Genomic DNA, 19,577 nt, shown 5'->3' on the forward strand with positions numbered 1-19,577 from the left:
AAATGGAAGTGCTTTGCTGTTCAAAGAGGAGGAATTCTTTGAAATTTCTAAGCAATAAGAGAATCCTTTCTGAACAGGATGCCTGGAGATAACTCTATGACAAGAACACAAAAGTTACATAGATGAAGAACTCATTCTTGAATTCATATATTTATCCTGTGTTATGTGAACACTAGGTATGAAACATTTTGCTAGGTTCTCAGGATGCAGTGGTGATGGGGGCCCTGCTCTGGAGTAGTTTATGTTCTAAATGAAAAGAGAAACATTGCATATATAAGTATATAAACTAAATATATAATTACAAAGTAGGATGCACACTAGGAAGCAAATGCATAGATGAGAATGTATCTCCCTGAGTTTATCCTAATTTGTCGGAATCCTGGAGTAAAGCCCACGCTGTTCACTGAAACATGAAAGATGGCAGGCTTGAGCAGAAGAGTCATGGATCCATTTTATGTAATCTAGGTTTGAGACAGGCATACAGGGAAGTCAAATAAACACTCAGACAGAGAAGTCTGGATTGAAGATAGCAGCTTAGGAATCTTTAACCAATAAACGATAAGCTAGAGGTGAAAATGAACTTACTTAGGGATAGTGGTAAAAAGAAAAGAGGGCCTATCACTGAGTCTTGAGGAATTCCATTTAAAGATTAGGGAGAGATTAGTTGGCAAAGAATATTGAAGAGTGGTCTGACAGCAGAGGCAGATCAACCTTGCAGTTCATAAAGGTGAAGCTTCTGGGTCCTTCTCTTACCTGGGAGGAGCCCTAGCAATGGGATTACATGGTCATATATTTTTGTAGAATTTTCAAGAGAAAGATATTTTTGTTTTGCCTTTCTTCAAGCAGAGCCCCCAACTGTATGAGCTTCAGGTCCCACACATCTGCCCCTAACTAAGAGGAAGGAACAAAACCAAGAGAAAGTGATTGCCTGGAATTACAGAGGGGAGTGTATCCGCAGAGACAAGGAATAGGAGGAGAGAAATGTAGCCATGGGACTTAGGTAGTAGGAGGTCACTGGTGTCTCTAGCCAGACAGGAGCCTGTTCAGTGCTGCAATGGGACAGGAAGCCAGACACACTTGGTTGATTTAAAGAAATTTAACAGTGAAGGAGAGGGTAGAAAGTGTGGTGACTGGGGAGAGATCGACTGGGAAGGAAGGTTATTTATTTCTTCCCTCCCTTCCTCCTTCCCTTCTTTCGTTCCTTCCTTACTCCCTCCCTCCCCTTCTCTTTCTTTCTCTTTTTCAAGTTGGAGAAACTTGAGAGTGCTGATTGAAAGGTTACACAAGATAGAGATGCGTTGAAGAGACAAGGGCAAAATCAGGTGGAATGAGTTTTCCCTTTATCCTATCTTAACTTTCCTTTTCCAGAGATCCAGAGGAAATGAATATCCATAGAATCTGGATACATCTAGTCACGGTTTTTATTTCCCTGTCGGAAAATCTACATTGATTCGCATGTTTGTGAAAGCACAAGGGTCCTCTGGCTGAAGACTCTCTCTCTACCCAGGCACTGAGCTCACTTTACTCAGCTCCTAGTCATTTGCAGGCAAATGTTCTATTTTGCAGCTTTCTGAAAATATCCATTTAAAAACTCAAAACCAGTTTCCCTCTGAAGCCTTGTGTATTTTATATATATAATTGTATAAATTATATATATATAAATTGTATAAATGTATAAAATAAATTGTGTTTTCCCTTAAATACTTGGTGAATATTGTAGACATACAAATCGATTTTTAAAGACAAACCAAAAAATTACGGGTCTGCCAAAGAAAAATAGATCTTTAATTCAGATTATTTAAAAAAATTCTTTTAAATATTTTAAGTTGGGCTTCTGAGTATCCTTTGATATACATTTTCATATCCAACATGTGTTGAAAAAGGGAGCAATTTTCTTCCACAGGGAAGATTCCTGGGATTGAGGATATCAGAAAGACAATCTTAAATGGCATAAAATAGAAATTAATGTTTCTCCTGGCACTATGCAATTCTAAATCTTTTCGCCACACTTCTGTTGTTGTTGGCTTTTAATCGTATCATCGGTCTAAGAATGCACGTTGATGTATTAAAAGTTACTTTTTAGGAAGTGAGATTATCCCCGCCCCCATGCATCCTCATCAGAGGGCTTCTCATCACCATCTCGTGCCACCTTAATAAGCTACCGGAGAGCAGTCCGTGTGTGTATGTGTGTATATATATATATATATATGTATATATAAAGTCCACACAACTAGGAATAGAGGCTGCCAGTTCTCCCAGCTTGCCAGATTCAGCAAATAAAAATATAGTCTGTCCAGGTAAATCCGAGTTTCAGATAAACAACGAATAGTTTTTCAGCGTAAGTACATGCCAAACATTGCATGGGACACACCTGTCCAAATTAATGCTTCCTTTTCATTTGACACTCACATTTAACGGGGCTTTTCCCCAGCAACCTCACGGAGCCCACTCCCCAGACCCTCCGCCGAGCGCCCCCGGAGCTAGTTTAAAGCCCCGGGCGGCTGGCTGGGCCGCGCCCCCTGATTGGCCGAGGCGCGCCCGCCGCCCCGCCGGCCGCAGGCGTCACGCAGCCCCGGCGGCCCCGGCCCCGCCGCCGCAGCCCCGGTCGGCGCAAGTGCGGCGCGCCCAAGGGGAGGGGGCGCGGCGGAGAGCGTGGCTGGCGTCTGGCCGCCGGCGGCCGGGCGGGATTAAGTTTCTCGGTTGCGCGGGAGCGTCCGTGCGCGTTTATCCCGAAGCTCCTCGTCGGGCCGTTACTTCAGGACAGGAGAGAGAGAGAGAGAGAGAGAGCGTGGGCGAGGCGAGGCGAGGCTTCCCGAGGCCCCGGCTCCCCAGCCCTCCGCCCCTTTCGCGCCCCCGCCCGGGGAGGCCGCCGCGAGCCGGGTAAGCGGCGCCGGGGCCCGGCCCGGGAGACCGGAGCGCGCCCCCGCGCTCTGCGCGCGCGCCGGCCGGGAAGGTATGCGGGCACCCGGGGCTTGGCGCGCGGGGCGGGCGGGAGGCGGGAGGGGTGCGCTCGCTCCACCCCGGGGGGCCCGGCGCTGCTGGGACGCCAGTGCTTCTCTGGCTATTGAAAAGGATGAGGTCTGGAAGTTTCCTTTGCCATCGTCCTGGTCCTTTCAGCCACCTCCACCCCCCACCCCATTTGCTCTTGTTGACTCTAAATGGTTGAAAAGTTTCGTTTCTTTTCCTTTGCCTAAAGAGGCATAGTCAGCGTGCTGAGGAGGGGGACCCCGGGCCGGGCACTCCGTGTCACGGGCGCCTGTTGCTTTCCGCTGTGGTGGCCGCGCCTCGGGCCGGACGCCCCTCCCGCTTTGTGCGGGGCCGCGCTCTGCGGGCTGGGCAGGGGGTGGGGAGACGCGCCCCCCGCCTGGCGTCTCTCGCCTCGGCGCCGGGGCACCCGGCGCGCGCAGCTCACTGGTACCCGCCCCCGCCTGCTCCCCTCCCCCGGGCGCCTGTGCCCTTTCATCCGCTGTCCCTGTTGGTAGGAGCATTCTGCTCTCGCTTCCCCCTCTATCCCCCGCACCCCCCTCCGCGCAGACGGGCGCCTTTGTCTGCGATTTCGCAGCCCCGGGATGCCGGATGTTTCTAGGGAAGCGCTGTTCGGGAAACGCTTTGTGTCTCGGGGAGGGTGTGTGTGTGTCGGCCGTGGTGTTGGTGTAAATTTTTGCTGGCTTTCTTTGCAGAGGCACAAAGGCTGAGCTATTCTTTCTTGCAGATCGCGTGGAATTTCAAGCTGGGACTGCGGAGAGGAGGAGGGGCCCGGCGAGGGCGGGAGGTGGCTGCCGTCGCGCAGTGACCGGGGGCGAGTCGGGGGCGGCAGGACGTCTGCATCCATCTGGGAGGGTGGGGCTCCTGAGGTTGCTACTTTGGGGTTGAAGCCGGGTATGAGCGCTGTGTGCCTTGGGTAGAGTGGGTGCGGGTGGCGGCTAGTGTTTCATAGATAAGAGGACCTTGACTTCGCCAGCCTGGGAAGAAATCTCTGCATGTTCTTTTGATGTCAAGAGAGGAATAATCTGAAAAGTGACAAGACTCTGTTTTCCAGTATTGGACAGCTGTGGCGTAAACATCCCTTTTGTTTTTCCTTAGACATTCCTCACTTGGGTTACCTTTTATAGAATAAATAACACCTAATCTGAAAAATTTACGAGGTGATGGTGTGGGGTTTTGGGATTACATGTTGAATTTGGGTATAGGTGACTACCATGAACTTTTTGTCATCTAAATTGGTATAATATATGCTTTAGCCCCTGGTAGAATTTGGGTAAACAGTTGGATTTAAAAACCCAACAAAACTTGAAGTTCCTTGGCTTGAATTCTGATATAATGCAAAGATCCGGATGGATGCACCTGTGCCCTTGCCTGAGGGAGGGGCTGAGAAGGGTTCCAGCTGGTGGGGATAATCCTGCCTGGGATGCCCAAATTTCCTGCTTGCTAGTGGGCCAGTGTACATATGGGCGGGTCTATCTAGACTGGGCTGTGTCTCCCGCCAGCGCCAACCTCAGAGTTCACATTAAGATCCTTAAAAGCAGGGGTCTGTAAACTTAAAGGCCATGGAAGCACAGCCACACTCATTCCTGTTGTCTGTGACTCATTCTTAACTGTTTGTGGCTATAGTTGCAGAGTTGAGACAGAGATGGGAGAGCCTTCAAAATCTGAAAAGTTTACTATCTTACTCTTTACAGGAAAAGTTGCCAATCAAGACCAGGCTTTAAAAATACTGCTTCCATACTCCCTTTTGTGATGGGTGGATTGTTTAATTTCATTGCCCTTTAGGTCCTGTTTCTGATGTCCTGTGAACTGGAAGACTATTCCTGAGTAGGTGAACAAATTCAGTTAATGTTTTGGATTTTCTTATTTCCATGTTTCACTTTCAGAAAATGTCTTAACTTTTTGGTATCTTTCTTTTTGAGACTCTAAGATAAAGTGGAGTTTCTGACTAGCAGAAATTGTGCATTTAGTTATTTAAGTTTCATATGGATAGCCATATCTCAGGGTGTTCTGTAGTGGGTTCTGATGACTTCCGGCTCCTCTGTTACTTGAACAGGTTTGAGAATTACAGCTTTGCCTATATAGGTAGAGTGAGGCAGGAGTTAGGGGATGTCATAGGTTCCTTTCCACAGGCAAGTTGTCACTTAAGCAAAGCTAGTTTGGGGACCATTTGACTCTTCACCACTCTTCTTACCTACCTCATTTGCTAAAACAAACAAGAAACTGATGAAGTTTGTCTCAGCATATTACTACCAGATCGCTCAGATGTGTACCATACCTCTGCATGTGTTCCCTTTCTTTCCTTGGCTCCTTGAGTATTTCTTTTCCCCTCCCTTGTTTCTGGTTTTCTTTCTCCCTTGAACACACCCTTCATTTTATCACCTGGGTCCCCTGACTTGTTGCTTGGGAGGGAGAGGTGTCAGTCAGTTTTTAGTGAGCTCCAAATTCCTATCATGTAGACATTGTCCTGTCGATCAGGGAGTAGAGGCTGTCCCCAGAGGTCAACTATATCTCTGCAAGATATGGTACTTAGAGACATTCGTGGAAATCCTTGAAATACAATTTTGCATTGATTGAGACTTTTAGCCTTTAGCTGCTCTGGTGGGGAAGCTTGGCTTTACAAAGAAGTGAACCTATTGTTCAGAGTGAAGATTAAGGGATTTAGAAGCTAGGAAGTAACAATGAATTGCCTGGAAGATAACTGTCCTGAGTTACAAGCAGATTATTTTCTCCAGATTACATCCCAAGCCTGACATCATAGACTTGACTCAGGGTGAGTTGCAGGTTGGCTCCATTTTGTATATTTATAGTACACACCCGACACTCTGTGATTTTCATTAATGTCTTCAGGCAGGTTAATATATTGGACTGGAAATGTCCCCATACATGCTAGAGCAAATGACACATCTGACAGCAAAAGATTCTGTGACCCAAAGTAAAGAAGCAAAACAACTTCCCAAAGAATTCAGGACTGCTTGATGGTGCATTTGAATGACGATATGTCACCAGTTACATTTCCCAAACAATTATAAGTGCTTTTGAAAACATGTTAGACCTAAAGTAGGAATTCATTTGATGTTGTTAATATTGTTGCATAAATTATCAACCCCATATTTATAACAAGAAAGGTATTATTTTCTCTTGTAAATTAGCTTCGTGGTTAAAAGAGCATCAATATAAATACGGTTGGTAAATGATGTTTAGTATGGTAAAGCTGATATGCTACAATTAAATAATTTTAGTGGGGTTCCATGTGGGTGAATAAGAATAAGGAGAGGAAGAACTGTTTGTAGATAGAGGAAACTCCTGCCATTGCTTGCCTCTGAGCCACTTCCATGAAGACCTGTCGTAGTTACTCATTGACTGGATAGTAACAGATGGATGAGGAGGTAGGTTGTACTGGGTTAGGCGTGGGGGAGAATACAAAATAAATAGACCGTTCCAGAAGCTCACTGTCTTAGTTGGAAACATAGATACACAGAAGAAAGAATAAAAAGGTTTTACATGTAGTAAAAGTTACAGAGATTCAAAGAAATGAGCCATCAGCACAGGATTGCTTGCTGGCAGCTTGATGACCGTCTGCTCCCTGTGTCTTCACGAGGTCTTCCTGTGTATGTCTGTGCTCTAGAGGGACCAGTCATATGAAATTGGGGACCACCCCACTGACCTCATTTAACCTTGATTACCTCTTTAAAGACCCTGTCTCCCCAAATAGTCAAGTTCTGAGGTACTGGGGGTTAGGATTTCAATGTATGAATGTTGGAGTGCAACATAATTCAGCTCATGACAAATTCTTACAGAGTTAGGTTGTTAACTGGTGAGACCTTGCAGAATTGGACTGGTTCAGGGTAAGGGAGGGAGGTCATGTGGGAGGCTGTTGTGGTATAACTAAGCATGATTGTGATAATTTGATGTTTGGAAAGAGAGGGAAACTGCTATTTGAGAAAAAAGGTATTTTATCTTTGGCCTGAGGCTACTTGTTTTCTTTCCTCTGATGTTCACTGGGAAATTGATCCTTTTTGTGGACAGAGCATTAGTTTTCTTTTTTAAGTATTTCATAAAAGCATTAATTTTAAAATCTTTCTTCTGTGTCAGAAAATGAGTAAAACCTTAAATTCAGCAGAGATGAAATGTTATAAACATCTCATAATGGTTTTGGAATTTGACCACAACAGCATAATTCATTCTTTAAATTACATTGACCTAAAAACTGTAGGCATATCCTATGCTTGCTTTGTGGACAAATATTTGGCATAGTCTTTTTTTCCCCAGAAATTTCTCCCCTTTTTGGAAAACATATAATTTAAAAAGTAATTTATATTCTATATCATAAAATAATAAAACCTTTTTTAAATGCTGAAATTATATTTGTTGAGTTAGAGAAGTGTTAAAACTTCTTGCAAATTTGGCCAGTTGAGTTTAAAAAAAAAAAGGTGAAATGCCACTTAAATTCTTGCTTTTTTTTCTTGCCTGTGGTGGTGAAGATTGTTTGGTCTAGGGAATTGTTATCTTCATCTTTTTAGTTTTATTTATATCTGCAAAATCAACATTCATTGTTGTTTTCTTGTAAATCATTCTACTTCCAGATCTGAGGTGCTTTAAATAAACACAGGAGGGGAAAGTGAAAAAGAAAACATTTGTAAGAAAGGAAAAAACAGAAACATCAGCTACCAAAAAGGAAAAAAAAAACCAAACTGAAACTTAAGGAAAAACCTATTTAGATTGTGCTAATGATTTAATGTTGATAGTATGAGTACATTTGGGATACTTTTCATTTACTCTGTTGCTTATGCTTTAAAACCATAGTTATAGTAATATATGTAAAATAATTATTTCTTTTAGTAACTTTTTTGATGATACAGAAAGCACAAATGAAACAATGGATGGCCTAGATAAGTGCACGAAAGCAGAGAACTTAACCTGTAATTCTGGCACCTAGGTATCATCCTCCCCAAAGAAAACAGATATTTTGTCAGGTGAGGATGCTTAACTTAACTTTGATAAACAAATGAACAAGTAGAGCTGTTGATCAGTAGTTCACTAATTGCCTGTTTTCTCAGTGAGGATAATATGATCTAAGATTATTAAACATCCATATATTTGAATTGACATTAATAGCATCTGTTTGAACCATTGTCTCTTGACTCTTTGAGAAAGATAATTTGTGGCACATGGGGTGCTGGTGGGGCTTGCATTTTTAAATTTTGATGTCTGCTTAAAATTCAGTGTTCCACGGACTCCTGGTCAATTTTGGAGTAACTTTCCATTATGTAATTAGGTGGCCCCTAGCGTGCCTTGCTTCAGGGAACAGACTCTAGAAAACGTCATGGGAGTCTGTTATCCTGTCTGTGCGCATAAGACAACACTGAACTAGCAAAGCTGCAAGGATAGAGCCCTAAGTATCAAAGGTTAGTCTACAATTTAGAAGATCCTCTCTGATCTCTGCAAGGTGTGCCCAATTTCTCTTAAAGGTAAAAAATGGTCAGTGTTCCCCCCACCCCAGTCTTCTAAGGGTTTTTCATTTTAATACGTTGAGCACGAAGTCTGCCCCTGGGCATCATTTATTTTCTACTGTAGCGCTGGAGGGGCCTCAGCTGTAGGATCCCGTGGAGTTTTGCCTGACACCCTCCCCCTCTTTTCCATCACATTCACGGTTTTCTTGGGAGTAGTGAAATGTAGTCATCCTGTTCTCTTTTAGAAAAATACAGATTTATTCTGATAAAATCTGCTGTATGTATCTGTGTACATAGATATGTACGTATATTCAGGATCAGACTAAGTCACGAGGTATTTTTAGATCTATTTTGTGGCTGAGGTAGGAAAACAAAAGAAGAAACAGCCCCTGGGCCTGGATTACCGCTCCGTAGGCAGCTCTGGTTAAGTTCAGTGAACATCTTTTGGGTGCTAAACTCAGGACATTTAGACTCTGCCCTTTTCTCCAGGAGCGGGGACATACTGTGGAATGTTCATTGAGGTGTAATTTATAGTTCACGTGCGGTAACCTGCACGTATTCAGAGTGTACAGTTTGTTGAATTTTGGCCCCTGTGAAACCATCCTCACAGTCCAGTTGGTGAACGTATCCAGTCCCCCCGCAGTTGTCCTCATGCCCCTTTGTGATCCTTTCCCTGCCTCTCCTCTTGCCCATCCTGAAGGAATTACTGATCTGCTTTCCTATCACCACGGATTAGTGTGCGTTCTGTAGAGCTTTAAGTAAATGGAATTGTAAGATGGTCCTCTCTTTTTGCCTGACTTCTTTCACTCTGCGTTTTAGGGTTCACCCATGCTGCCAGTGCTAATGGTTCATTGCTGTTTGCTGCTGAGTGCTAGTGCATTTATGAATTTACCCTTCAGAGTTTTTAAATAGTTTAGAATTCTCTTATACTTCGTATGTTTTGTAGAGTACTTGTTCTTGGTTTCACCTATGTTGTGCCAGATATTTTGTATTTGTTTTATTCAGTCCTCTTAAATTCATGCCCCCTTTGGATCCATGTAAAATTTAAATACCCTTAGTTAATGTTACTTGAAGTTTCAAAATATGTAAGTCTTACATTTTAAAAAATTCTGGTGATTGTAAAGAGATTTAAAATTTTTCTAATCTTTGAAGATACCAGGTGATTAAGTAAAAAAAAAAAAAAAAGTCACATGAGCACTGAGGCTTTCCACTAGCTTTTGTATACTACCTTGTGAAGTCAGTTTCAGCCCAAAGCTTTAGGTTCAGACTGCTTGTCTAATTCTCCTGAACCACATGCATATTTTTTGTTCTTGTAATTTTTGATAGATTTATCAGTCCCTTCTTGTGACAAATTTGTATGACAATCATGCAGTGAATTGAATAACAGAGAAGTAATTTGGTGTCTGAATTATCCAAGTAATTGTCATTTGGTGTTTGTTACACCTAAGATTATGCAACGTACTAAGAGTTGGAGAGGGGGGATGATCATTGCATTGTGAAAACATGTTATTCTCTCTGGGATCATTCAGATTTCTCAGGCATTTTTAACATGTGTATGTTTGTCTTTACTTTCTGATCACATGATTGAAATTAAGTGGTTAAATGAGCAAAAACCACAACCCCCAGAGCAATGCCATTTAAAGCAGATGTGTGCTCCAGATTATTACAAAAGTAAAAGTTGGTGTATAATCTTAATTTTAATAGCTAGTCCTTTGAGTACTATAGTAAAATACAGTTCACAAATGTAGTGAAATAGTAGATGAGTTAGTTAAGAAGCAAATAGGCATGTTTATTGAAAGAGGCTAAGACCTTTTACATTGTTTTCAGAGAGAAAATACCAGTTGTCATGATTGCCCTAGTGAGTCCTATGGAATTACATAGGGTAACTAAATAGTAAGGCCTATTACAGTGATCTCTGAATTAGTAATTAGGGGATTGAATTGGTCCGTGCTTATTTATCTCATCTGGCTGTCGTGTTTGGGTAGGGTAGTATTAATTTGGACTTCTTTATATAATTTTCCATTATCTGAATAACTTGGAATCTTGCCAGCAAGATGTAACTTGTCATCTCTCTGGCTGACCTCCCTCCGTGTATCCTCAGCAGTAGAGATGACCACTGCCTGACAGGCTTATCCACTGATTTAGATAGTGACATCACTTTGCTGTCAGAGGGATACAGGGATCTCTCTAGTGAGTTTTTAATACAGATTATGAAAAACACTGCTTTTATTATTGTGGGCAAACTTATCTCTTCTTGAGTGTATGTGTGTTTTAATGGAAGATCCAAAGGTGAATTTGTTTCGGTTTAGTATGGAGGTAAATAAAGGTCATCATGGCTGATTTTATATTTTTGGATATATTCTCCTCCGTAGATGTAGATATAATTTCATCTTGGAGCCTGCTGGAATATTTTTGATTCCACTAAGATTTTTAATTTATCCTCACAGGTGATTGATGTCTGTTTAAGATACTTTGGTCTTCCTCTATATTTAATTTGACCTTATTAAAGTTATCCTCCATAAGTAATTTGTTTTCACGTTGGTGTAGGAACCAAAGTGTTGTCGAATAAACCTTCTTTAGTGTCATCTAAATAAACGGTAACTTCGCTAGCCTGCTGGCCATAGTGGGAATTTTGTGAGTATAGTACATGTTTAGAGTGATCAAGCATGAAGAGTCTTTATTTCTAGTTGATTTTTGCCCTAAAATAATTCTTACACATTACATTCTGTTTTTAAATGTTCGTGTCCCCTAGGATTCCAACGTCAGTTCTCCCCTCTTGTTAATCTCTGCTTTCTTCCTGATTCGTCTCCTTTATCTTCAGCAACACCTTGAGGCCAGTGATTGCCTGCTTTTCTGTCTCCAAGTCCTTTTCTCCTTACATTCACATATGTGGTTGATTCATCCTTTCAACAAATATTTACTGAGTGCCTCCTGTGGGCCAGCCACTATTTATGGTGCTGGTGATACAGCTCAGTGTGGAAAAGGAACCAGTAACAATAAAAAATTCCGACCCTCGTGGAACTTAAGTTCTGTTATTTTCTTTTTCTCTTTCTGTTGTTTAAGCTCCTGAAGTCCCAATATTTCTAGCTTGCTCGATTAGAAGCATTGAAAGTCCGCCTCTGTGACTCATTTTCTCACGCTGCCTGCCCCCAGAACACCCCTAGTGGGCACTGATTCTTCTAATTCCCTCTAATGAATTCTGCCTGTATCTCCTTTTTTCCTGCCCCTGCATTGATCTTGGCTTACATTTTCTGACTGGGCTCTTTTAACAGCCTAATATCTAGTTATACTGTTATTAGTTATTTTCTTTTTTTGGTGAATTATTTCACTTATGGCCAGAATTGTTTTTCTAGAAAATAAATTTTAGGGACACCTCCCCCTTCCCCCCATCCCTGCCCCACGTATCTAAAATTCACTGTGAACCCCTGTGGGGCAAAGTTCCAAGGAGACCGTGGAAACATTGCTTTCCTTGCTTCTAGTTAGTGTGACAGCCCAGTAATACAGAGACTCATTGAGTTCTCTGGTTTCATTGCCTTAACAGGGTCCTTCCCTTAGCAAGAGATGCCTTTCCTTCTCCTGGCTGTCCCTCACATTCTCCTAAGTTGTGCATCCTTCAGGACGATTTGTATCTCTGATTTTTTTCTGGCTCATTCTGACAGCGTTGGATTCCTCTGTACGCCCACAGAATTAGCACATCATGTTGCAGTGCACTTTCTGTTTTCTACTGAGTGGAGACCTCACAAGCTTGGTACCTGGCTTTTACTTTTGTTTTGCCATATGCCTCAGTGATGGAGGCAGATAGTACAGATTGGGAGGGGGGAGAGCAGCTGAAAGTTTATAGAATTTCAGGTTAATTTCTTAAATATGAAATTACGAAAATGAAATTGAATGTGAAATTGCATATTTATTTGTACGAGAATGGAGGTACCCTGCACAAGTATCTTCATGCTAAATCTGCCTGTGCCTTATGCCTAGGGAACCGTAAGTGCTGGTTTAAAACCTGCTAAAATACTGCTGTGTATATATATATAACATTTTTTTGGCATTGATTCTCTTAAAATTAGGAAGCAATATCAGTTAGCCATTTTGATGCTAGTAGTGTTGTGAATGATAATAATGCCTAGTGCTTCTGTAACACCTCCCCTTTTCTAAGCACTCTGACATACTTTATCTTAGGGGATTCTGTCAACTGAGTCACAAGAACAGTGACTCAGACGTAGTGAGTCTTAACTGTGTTTGCTGCTTCGGTGGGTGAAAGAAGACAGAGCTGGAGTTCTTCCTTTGCGATCAGATTTCACTTTGACGGGGAAATGATTCAGTTCTTCTGGACATCTGTGACCTCAGTCAGCACCCTGCTGCATCTCCTGTTAGCCTGGTGAATGCTAAGGAACTTTCTGGGCTTTCCAGATTGCCTTGTTGCCCACCAGCTTTTTATCTCTTCTCCCTTGCAGCTTCCTCACCTGATTATTTCTTCTTTCTCTCCTGTTTGTGTCTTGCCATACATCAAACCTAGTCCCTCTCCCTTTGTTTTCTCTGGTTGATAACTTAATACTTTTTGAATGTCAGTTCTTTGACTAAGCTGAATTTTGGAGTTTGCAGTTGTTGGGTTCGTTTCTACTACTTTGAAGTGTGTTAGAGGGGGTGATTTCGGGGATCCTCAATAGTACTCAATAGTACAAAAACTACATATGGTTTTCAGCCATGGGAGAGCTATCCTAAAGCCATGCACTTTATTGACTGCATAGGTAAGACATGGTGCAGTTTGCAAGTCCCAATTCAGAAATGATCGGTTTTCCCTTGTATTAAGGAGTTACCCATTTAATAAAGCTGGTAAACCTCATAGCAAATCGGAAACAGCAGACACTAGTAGAAGACAAAATAATAATCACAGCAGCTTCTGTATGCCCATTGCTTCCAGACACTTTGCATACATCATTGTTAATGCTCACTTTACGGCAGCGCTCTGAGAGGTTAAGTGACTTGCCCAGGATTTCGCAACTGGTAAAATGGTGGAGTGTGTTTTCAAGGGAACTTTATAAAGCAGCCTGGGAACTCTGAAAGCATAGCTGCCTGAGGCTACTTAATCGGAAGGTAAATAACTATTTTCTTTCCTGTAGTGCGATTTGGTGAAAAGGACTTGGCTTTGATGCCATTCAGACCTGGATTGGCTTTTAATGTTAGCTCTGTTACTCGCAGGCTTCATGAATGTGAGGGGAAACACTTTCATCTTTCTGAGCCTCAGTTTTCTTACTTGAAAATGGGTATATCTCATGCAGAGCTGTTCGTAGGATTAAAGGAAAATGCATGTTTGTGAAGCACTTCTGGTCTGTTAAAGGAAACTAGGATATGTGAAAGCCATTTCAAAACGGTTTCATTTCAAACAGTGAAAATAATGCTGGTTCACTGTCTAAAAACCTCACTTGTGGAGACTATCTTATTCCCTGGAAGAGTTATTATTATAGTATATGCCGTAGCCACTGCTTTTTATATGCAGTTTTATTATTGGTTGTTACTGAATAGCATTTTTAAAAGTCTTCAGTGATGAGCTGTTGCTTTAGTTTGTGGATTACAACCAGGCCTTTTTATGTTTTGTATAATGTTTTAAACATTCCAATGGTGAATATATATTTGGAAACCTTTGCCACTTTGAATAGAGTATTTGGTGGTGAATTTGTACCTGAGGAATGAAGTTGCTTTTTTTGTTTTGATCAACAAGATGACATGGAAAACTACACACTTTGTTGTTTAGATAATCTAGTCAGGATATATACCCAATCTGAAGACTGAATCAGATGACTGAAGTTTTTTAAGCCTATTATATCTTTCTTCTTCTCTGTTCTCAAATCCTCTTGAAGCTGAATTAAGATTACTTTTGGCTGAAACATTCAGACAATTGTTGATATTTTATTATCTAGATTTTAGGACCCCCATATAATAATGGCTGTAGAAATATGATTGCTTAATAAAGATTTGAGTTATGTGAGCTTGGGGAAGTACTGATCTCTTTGACCTTCTACTTCCATCGTGGTAAATTTGGTGTTAGTAAATTGTTACGGGAAGAGTAAAAGCTCAAAAAATTTTTTATGTCTTCAAATAAAATGTTTGAAGTTATTAAGCATCAATAATTGCAAAAATGCATTGGTTTCTTCTGTCAGCTAAATTTTAAGAGTTCTAAATTGCACCATGAAAAGAATTGCGGAAGATGGGCTCACAGCAAGAGTGTGACCTTTCGCGAGCCCTTCTCAGTACACGTGTGGTACTTCTCCGTGCAAAGAGTTGGAGCTAAACCAACAGGGACGCAGACCTTCAGGCACCACAAGCCTAGTACAGGAGAGGAGAACAACCACATTAAATATCACTCCGACATGGTGTGGGTTTCCTGTTAGAAATTTGAGGCTGCCCTTTTCTGAGTCAAGTTTGTCAACGTTATCTTTGTTCTTATCCAAATTCAGCAAGGGGGAAATCATGAAAGCCACAAACTGAATTGAGGAAGCACTGATTGATGGGGAAAGATAAAAATACCTAATTATGTGTAGTACTTATAGCTCAGTGATAGCTAAGTAAATGATATGATAAATGACACTTCATAATTTTTGTAGAAAAGATTCCAGAATGGGAGAAACCGTTTAGAAATGGTGGAAATAGAGTTATTTTAAAAGTTATGGGGAAAAGCCCTAGAAATGACCTTCAGTGCCAAGCACGAGCTCGAGCCAGTTGGATGGGACAGTAGGCTGAAGCTACATGGTTGTGCTCTTCTGGGCACCTGCCATCTCCTAGCCCCACAGTTTCATCTGGATTGGAAAGCTTGTCTCTCTTCACTGTTGTTGAGGGCTTCACCCTAAGGAACCATTGAGTCACAACTGACAAAGCCACATGTGGTTGTTTTGTTCTGCCCCAGTATCATCGTTGAAATCTCACAAGCTCATGCTCATTGGGAGGGTGGCCAGGAATGACAGAGGTCTTCTGACTGTCATGCCTCCTCAGTTGATCAGTCCTAACACAGAGCAGCTGCCGGCCATGTTTCAGGGTCCTATGGGGTTGCTTTGAGTATTAGGGGTTTTCTAAGCACCAAGGACGCAGTTTGCCTGGCCCACTGGAGAATTGCCTCCATTCCAGGCAGGCAAAAGAGCAAGAGGCAAGGGCCTGAAGTAATTTCTCTGGAGAATTGGTTGCCAACCGTAGGAATGACACCAGGGAATTCTGTGGCACTGAGTTAATCCTTCTGTACATTTTTTGGTTTCTCCCAAGAAAATGATGTGGCCGGAGTAAGCGCTTTCTGAGCAGCTAGCTATCTTTGGAGTCTGATGTTAATTCACTCGTTTGCCTGCAAGGGCAGCCCTTGGAGGAATTCCCCTGCCTGGTTCTGTCCAAGAAATGTGCCCAGCCTGTTGCATCTTGGCCCTTAACGCTGAAAATGTGGTAGCAAACAGGGCAAACTGCCCAACAATCTGAGTTCCTTTGAGTTTAACCAGGGAGTGACAGAACAGAGGGGGCTATATCTTCATTCTCAGAAGCATCTCAATCTTTTTTTCTGATCACCACAGTTGGTGTGAGTTGATTTTTGGGAGAGGGTCCCTGTATATAGGGAGGGATATGCTAAGGAGAGAATATGATGGATAGAAAAATGTGTAAGAATGGGCGCGCAGGGAGAAGGTGTTGGAGCCTCCAGTCCTCAGGTAGTGTGTTGAGTGTGTGTGCATTTTTTTTTTTAGAACATGAATAATGGTTGAGGAAGAAGAAATAAATATTATACAGTGGAATATAAAGAGAACTGATCTGTCTAATACATTTTTTCTAAAGTTCAGCCATTTAATAGTTGATTAGTATAGCAGCCTGAGGTTCTAATAGCAGACACGTCACTGGTTTGTTACAGAACCAAACCTCAGTGAACGTTAGCTTGTCTGTGACCTACATGTTTTTTTGAGGCTCCTTTCAACCATAAAATTGATGTCATCATTGGGTATGAGCAGTAAATAAGGGAGCTTGACTGAAAAGCATCACAAAATATGAATGTGTAAGTCTGGAAGTGGATGTGAATCTGGTAAAAGGTCCTTATAAAGTTAATGTCTTTGTGCTTTTAAGGAGTCTGCAGTTAAGGAGAGAACATGTTATATATTTTTGAAAGGACAGTGAGCCCTTCACCTCAGGCCAACAGTCCTTAAAAATAAAAGGAAATAGCTTTCAAAACCAAAATAAATTTAATGAATATGTTTGTTAGTGACAATACATTGTTGGGTAAGTGTATCTATAAGTAAACATCCTAATATCCATTTTATATGTATTTTCCTCTTCAGTAGGTTTTTTTTCTCCCTATTGGGAAATTCCTAGGAAAAGGAATGAGATAAAAATATTTTCACCAAAATTTGTTTGGAGTATACGGATTCTTGGTCTAAGTAATTATTGTGATTTATGTATGTCTACATAATTGTGGATCAATATGCCTCTTGTCCATATTAGCTTAGGTATAGTATGTGACGTCATTATATTGAATTGTCATTTGAATATACATGAAAGATCAATGTTCTTTCAACTGAAACAGATTTATCCTTATGTACTCTTTGGGGTTCACCTGTCATTTCCAAAGATGGGGATTTGGGGTTGCTCAGCAACATCTCTTCCTGCTCTGCTGCTGAGTCTCTCACATGGAATTGGCTAATCTGAGGCCATGAGGTCTGCTTCTAAGGCTCTTATCTAAAACAGCTTGGTAAAACTAGAAGCAGAGTAGCCATTAGGAAATCAGAATAAAGCTTTGTTTTTAATTGTAAACATGAAAATTCCTCTTGAGATACTAATTTTTGAAGAAATCTTTACATAATACTTCCTTTCATTTGTTGGAGTTAAAAAAATCTAGCCTGAAGAAATTTGCCAATGGTAAAAACTTTTTCTAAGTAATTTAGTGGTTTGAGGTGAAATCTTTTTTTCTTGAGGAAGGATAATAGGGAGAATTTGAGAAGTATTGTGAATAAAGAAGGAACTAATCATCTCTAGTCCTGTCCTGCGAAATTAGATATTAACATTTTCACGTGTTTACTGACAATCTCTTACTTTTCTAATTTTTGTTATTAAAAATTTTAGTGTACATTTTACAGTGTGTATATTACAGTGAATCCTCATGTATCCATCTTTCAGTTTTAATAGCCACTGGCTCTTGTCCAGTCTTGTTTCTTCTGCCCTCTTCCTTTTTTTTTGGAAGCAAATCCCAGACATTTTGCCATTTTATCCATAAATATTTCAACCCAATTACTTTTTTACATATATACATTTAAAACATTCTAAAATTATAGTTTCCTTACAAAAAATGGAGAAAGCTAAAGTACTCCTTTTGATCTCTCTCTGATCTACAGCTACCACTTACATCTGCCCCTAAAAGTAACTGGAACTGTGATTGATTTTATAATGTGTCCTTTTAATTCATTGCTGAAATGATGAAAGCACATATTTACACATTTACACGGAGCGTATGATTTTATATATTCTAAAACTTGTAGATTAAGTGATACCAAACTACTTATTCTGCAACTCTCATTTTCATTTTTGAGATCTGAATTGTGAATCTGTTCTTAAGTGAGTCTAACCCATTTATATTTTTTGTGAGTATGGATATATGAATTTACTTTAGTCCTCTTGTTTTGTGTTTTTTGTTTACTGTGCTCTTTATTTTTTTCTCTGTTCCCAAGCTCTTTTAGATTGCTTGAGTATTCTTTGTTCCATCTTTTTTCCTCCTGGTTTATAAATTATAGATTCCATTGTAGTGTTATTTTTCATTTTAAACATACGTATTCGCCTTATTTTTCTAGTGGAGTTTGAAGTGAAAGTATTCCTCTTCTCCTATGACTGGAATATTTTAGGCAGAAATATTTTCATTATTTGTGAATGTTTTCCACAGTTACTATGGTTTCGTTTATAGAATGAAACCTTGTCAGTCAAATGTCACATTCCTTTTTCAGTAGTGGATTTTTGGTTTGTTTGCTTGAAACCTGGTCATAAATATACTTCCTAAAAGCCTTATCTCATGATACAGTCACATGAAGGGTTACAGCTTCAGTAGATGAATTTTGGGGGCATACAGTCCAGTGCATAGCAGCATTGTAAGATACTGTATAACTCAGCCTTTTAAACCCTTGATCAGGATAGAGCTTTATTTCTAGAACAATCGTACCACTGACCTGCTGTTATTTTTACGTTCTCTTTCCAGGTGGTTGGTGCTAACCATCCAGTCAATAGCTCAAGCAGGAAAGCTTGGCTTCATCCCGGGCTCATCTGCCTTACCTCTACGTCACCAAGTGCTGTTGCTGATGGCTCTTCTTCGCTTCTGTCTCCCATCTTCATTTATTTTTCACTTTCATCTCTGTTTTTGAAAATACCTTTTACCTGGCCTTCTTGTTTCCAGTTGTTCTTCCTTTGGCCGTGTCACTCACTGTCCTGAAACAAAATTCATATTAAATATCTAAACTCCTCAAGAGTGGTGTGCAGGGCCCTCAGAAGTTTAGCCTGTATCCACATCTCTAGCCTTGTCATCTCTGTCTTCTCCTTCAGCCCCAGTCCAGGCGTCAGCACCTACTGGCAGTGCTCAGGAGGGACTGTGCGCTCCTGCCTCTGTGTGGGGAGCAGTTGTCACTCCTTGTGCCCTAACTCCTGCCTGTTCTTTAGGACTCTGTGCAGGGGTCTCTGCCTCCAGGAAGTTTTCCCTTTCTCTTCAGTTTGATGACATCCGTCTTTTTTCTTCTTTTATTTTAAGTGTCTGTTTACTTGTTTTTGTCCCATTCACTTGGTGCCTGAATTCCCAGACTGTGTCCTCACTACCACCCAGCAGCATGCCACGCCAGTCCTGTCAGTGCCCTGTGAGTTGTTGAATCCGTAAATAACAGAATCTGAGTTCTTTTCTAACCCTGTGACCCCCTCGCTGTGTTCGACTTGGGCAGGTACTGTATCTTCCCATTTTATAAAGGAAGGACAAGACTATTCAATCAGTATTTGAATTATGCTGTAAAGGCAAGGTTCCTTGATATTTGATTTATTTTTCTTGATTTTGGAAGCAAAAAGAATTGATAAATTCTGTTATTATTCAAGGAATTCGGAGAGATTTAAATGTCAACTGGAAAAGAAAGATTTTGTTCATGAGTGCTTTTTTGATCAAGC

General features: G+C 41.1%; 1 protein-coding gene across 7 annotated transcripts in view; it reads left to right on the plus strand.

Annotated features, from left to right (window-relative positions):
• The first annotated feature begins 2,606 nt into the window (after positions 1 to 2,606).
• MPDZ (multiple PDZ domain crumbs cell polarity complex component) overlaps positions 2,607 to 19,577 on the plus strand; it is a 146,055-nt gene continuing 129,084 nt past the window's right edge. For 4 of the 7 annotated variants that reach the window (XM_064490200.1, XM_064490202.1, XM_064490203.1 and 1 more), the window contains exon 1: positions 2,607 to 2,880. The gene's annotated coding sequence lies outside the window, so the exon portion shown is untranslated. Of the gene's footprint in view, positions 2,881 to 2,934; positions 2,954 to 19,577 lie in introns of those variants that run through there. The other 3 variants (XM_064490205.1, XM_064490206.1, XM_064490201.1) reach the window with 2 other exon arrangements.

This window comes from Camelus dromedarius, chromosome 10, assembly GCF_036321535.1.
Source record: "Camelus dromedarius isolate mCamDro1 chromosome 10, mCamDro1.pat, whole genome shotgun sequence".
Lineage (NCBI taxonomy): Eukaryota > Metazoa > Chordata > Mammalia > Artiodactyla > Camelidae > Camelus > Camelus dromedarius.